The sequence below is a fragment of the Triticum aestivum genome, chromosome 4A (genome assembly GCF_018294505.1).
Source record: "Triticum aestivum cultivar Chinese Spring chromosome 4A, IWGSC CS RefSeq v2.1, whole genome shotgun sequence".
NCBI classification, from domain to species: domain Eukaryota; kingdom Viridiplantae; phylum Streptophyta; class Magnoliopsida; order Poales; family Poaceae; genus Triticum; species Triticum aestivum.
Window position 1 is genome coordinate 26,457,107 of NC_057803.1, and position 4,709 is coordinate 26,461,815.

Consider the following 4,709-nt stretch of genomic DNA (forward strand, 5'->3'; position numbering starts at 1 on the left):
GAGGGGGTCCCTAGGAGGAGGAGATAGTGGGCTGGCGACTGTCTCGAGCTGAGAGAAAAGAAGAGAGGGAGTCCCGGCGACTGTTTTCGGAGACTAAAAACGTCCGACGTGTGCTCGGCTATAATGCCGCTATAGTTTAGCGGTCGGGCTATCAAACGGACTCCAAACGCGATGAAATTTGATAGGCGGTCTTCCTACACTAAAATAAGACCACACGCCAACTTTCAACCCATTCCGAGAACATTTTCCGGCCACTTATAAAAATACTATTTCGGACATGCCGCGGGCGCGTGCAAGTGTGTCTGGGCTCAGAATGGACAACAGAAAGAATGAGGAGACCGGGACGGATGCATGTTTTAAAAACATGAAGATGCAATGCGGATGATGACATGGCAAGATGCAAAACGCAAGCGAATGACAAGGAAACAACAATGAATAACTGGAGGACACTTGGCACATCGGTCTCGGGGCGTTACACTTTGTCACAAATGACACTGTAATCCTTTAAAGTTTGCCTCATCCATAAGAGTTGTGCACAACAACCACCGGCCGCCACATACTCCGCTTCGGTGGATGAGAGGGACACACAACTTTGCTTTTTGGAAGACCAACTTACCAAAGAGCAACCAAGGAATTGGCACCCTCCGGAAGTGGACTTCCTATCCACTTTGTCTCCCGCCCAATCGGAATCCGAATACCCTACAAGCTTGAAGTTTGCTCCTCTTGGGTACCATAAGCCAAAGTTTGGGGTATGAGCCAAATATCGAAAGATTCGTTTGACCGCCACATTGTGACTTTCCTTAGGTGCGGCTTGAAACCGTGCACAAATTCCCACACTCAACATGATATCCAGTCTAGATGCACAAAGGTAAAGCAAAGAGCCTATCATGGAGCGATATACCTTTTGATCCACCGCTTTACCATTGAGATCTATGTCAAGTTGGCACTTGGTGGGCATTGGAGTGGAAGCCGGCTTGACATCACTTAGATTGAATCTTTTGAGCATGTCTTGAGTATGTTTGGCTTGACTGATGAAGGTTCCTTCTCTTCTTTGCTTCACTTCGAACCCTAGAAAGAACTTCAACTCTCCCATGGAAGACATCTCGAACTTTGAGGTCATGAGAGCGGCAAATTCCTCATTGAAAGCTTTTTAGGAGAACCAAAGATGATATCATCAACATATAATTGGCACACAAACAACTCCCCTTTGACCTTCTTAGTAAAAAGCATGGGGTCGATTAGCCCAACTTCAAAACCACGGTCTTGTAACAACTCGGTAAGGTGGTCATACCACGCACGTGGGGCTTGTTTATGGCCATAGAGTTCCTTATCGAGTTGATACACATGATCGGGAAAGTAGGGATCCTCGAACCCGGGGGGTTGCTTGACATAAACCAATTCATTAATGGGACCATTAAGAAAAGCACTCTTCACATCCATCTGTTGCAACTTAAAGTTATGATGAGAAGCATAAGCAATCAACATGCGAATAGATTCAAGACGAGCAACGGGAGCAAAGGTTTCACCGTAGTCGATACCCTCGATTGGGAGTAGCCTTGTGCTACCAAACGAGCCTTGTTGCGAATGATAATCCCATGGGCATCTTGCCTGTTCTTAAATATCCACTTGGTTCCAATGACATTGTGGTTCCCCGTCGGTCTTGGCACCAATCTCCACACTTTGTTGCGCTCGAAGTTGTTGAGTTCTTCATGCATGGCATTGAGCCAATCCGGATCTTCTAGCGCCTCATAGACCTTGTGGGGTTCGACACAAGAGACAAACGCGTGATGCTCACAGTAGTTTGCTAATTGTCTACGAGTGCTTACCCCCTTTCTTAAGCTTCCAAGCACATTCGTCATGAGATGATCCTTGGTGGAGAGCTTGGAAGCAACCTTGGCGGCACGACGCTCCAATTCCTCCTCGGGGGTGAGACGAGGAGTGGTCACTTGATCATCTTGAGCGTCGTCTTGAGCTTGTTCTTGTTCTTGAACTTGCTCGGAGGAGAGAACTTGACCTTGGGCATCACTTGATGTGTCAACACTGTCTTGAGCATGATCTTGCCCTTGGCCATGTTCTTGAGGATGAGGGCCTTCATGTTGTTCTTCGGAAGCGTGTGGGCCTTGGGTTGGTGATGGCTCCACTTGAGTGGAGCTTTGTCCTTCTCCTTCGACCACAAGGGGTTCCTCAATGGGTAGGATAAAGCCAACACCCATTCTTCTTATGCCTTGAGGAGGAATTTCATCACCTACATCACAAGCGCCACTTTGCTCCACCTGGGAGCCGTTATTCTTATCAAACTCCACGTTACATGTCTCCTCAATAAGTCCTGTGGATTTATTGAGGACACGGTAAGCATGAGAGTTTGTAGCATAACCAACAAATATGCCCTCATAATCTCTAGCCTCAAATTTAGACAACCGAACACCTTTCTTGAGAATGAAACACTTACACCCGAACACCCGAAAGTACTTGAGGTTGGGCTTGTTATCGGTGAGTATTTCATATGGAGTCTTGTTCAAGCCCTTGCGGAGGTAGAGCCGATTGGATGCATGACACGCAGTGTTGATGGCTTCGGCCCAAAAGTTGTACAGAGACTTGAACTCCGCCATCATGGTCCTTGCCGCATCCATCAATGTCTGGTTCTTCCTCTCCGCAACACCGTTTTGTTGAGGGGTGTAAGGTGCGGAATATTGATGCTTGATCCCCTCATCACTAAGAAACTCATCCAAGGTGTAGTTCTTAAACTCGGTGCCATTGTCACTTCTTATTGTCAAGATCTTTGCATTGTGTTGACGTTGTGCTTCATTTGCAAAGTCAATGATGGTTTGTTGGGTCTCGCTCTTCCTCTTGAAGAAATACACCCAAGTGTATCTTGAGTAGTCATCCACAATCACCAAACAATACTTCCTACCCCCAAGACTATCGAAGGATGGAGGCCCAAAGAGATCCATGTGAAGGAGCTCCAAAGGCCTCTTTGAGTAAATGATAGTCGTGGGAGGGTGAGCCTTCTCATGTAGCTTTCCTTCGATACAAGCACTGCAAGCACGATCTTTAGCGAAACTAACATTCGTTAGTCGACGGACATGGTCCCCCTTGAGGAGACTTTGCAAAGATCTCATATTGACATGGGCTAGACGGCGATGCCAAAGCCATCCCACGTCAACTTTAGCCATTAGGCATGTCGCGGTCTTAGTGGGTTGCTCCGAAAAGTTAATCACATATAGACCCTTCTCGACATGCCCAACAAAGGCTACTTTAAGAGTCTTGCTCCACAAGAGGGCCATGGTATCGATATCAAAGAAAGTGGCAAAGCCCATGATTGCAAGTTGACGAACGGAAAGTAAATTGTATGCAAGGGACTCAACAAGCATGACCTTCTCGATCATGAGATCATGAGAGATGACCACCTTGCCAAGTCCCAATACCTTAGAGGATGAGGCATCACCCCACTCGACATTAGTGGGCATAGATGGAATCTTGTGCACGTCCACCACCAAGTCCTTGCTTCCGGTCATATGATTTGTAGCTCCGCTATCGAGCAACCATGATCCCCCACCGGAAGCAAACACCTACAAGAGATTAATGCTTGGTTTTAGATATCCATTTTGTAATGGGTCCTTTGATGTTAGTAACAAGGGTGTTTGGAACCCAAATAGACCATTCAATGTATTCATGAGGAGAACCAACGAATTTGGCATAGACATGCCCATCACTAGCACGACATAACACATAAGAAGGATTAAAGTCTCCGGCTTTGATGAGAGGAGTGACATTGCCCTTTTTGACAATGCCACCCTTCGCATTGTTCTTCTTCTTCTCCTCGGAGGCACTTTCTGTTGGGGAACGTTGCAGAAAATTAAAATTTTTCCTACGGTTTCACCAAGATCCATCTATGAGTTCATCTAAGCAACGAGTCTAGGGAGAGAGTTTGCATCTACATACCACTTGTAGATCGCGTGCGGAAGCTTGCAAGGTGATGATGTAGTCGTACTCGACGTGATCCAAATCACCGATGACCTGCGCCGAACGGACGGCACCTCCGTGTTCAACACACGTACGGAACAGCCACGTCTCCTCCTTCTTGATCCAGAAAGGAAGGGAGGAGAGGTTGAGGGAGATGGCACCAGCAGCAGCACGACGGCGTGGTGTTGGTGGAGCTGCAGTACTCCGGCAGAGCTTCGCTAAGCACTATGGAGGTGGAGGAGGTGTTGGGGAGGGAGAAGGAGGCAACCAAAGGCCAGGGCGTTCAGGTATGAAGTCCCTCCTCTCCCCCCACTATATATAGGGGTGCCAAGGGGGGGTGGCCGGCCCTAGGAGATCAAATCTCCTAGGGGGTGCGGCGGCCAAGGGGGGTTTTCCCTCCCCCCAAGGCACCTAGGAGGTGCCTTACCCTCCTAGGACTCTTGCCCCCTTGAACCCTAGGCGCATGGGCCTATGTGGGGCTGGTGCCCTTGGCCCATTAGGCCAAGGCGCACCCCCTTACAGCCCATGTGGCCCCCGGGGACAGGTGGACCCACCCGGTGGACCCCCGGGACCCTTCCGGTGGTCCCGGTACAATACCGATAACCCCGAAACTTGTCCCGATGCCCGAAACAGGACTTCCCATATATAAATCTTTACCTCCGGACCATTCCGGAACTCCTCGTGACGTCCGGGATCTCATCCGGGACTCCGAACAACATTCGGGTTAATGCATATACATATCCCTA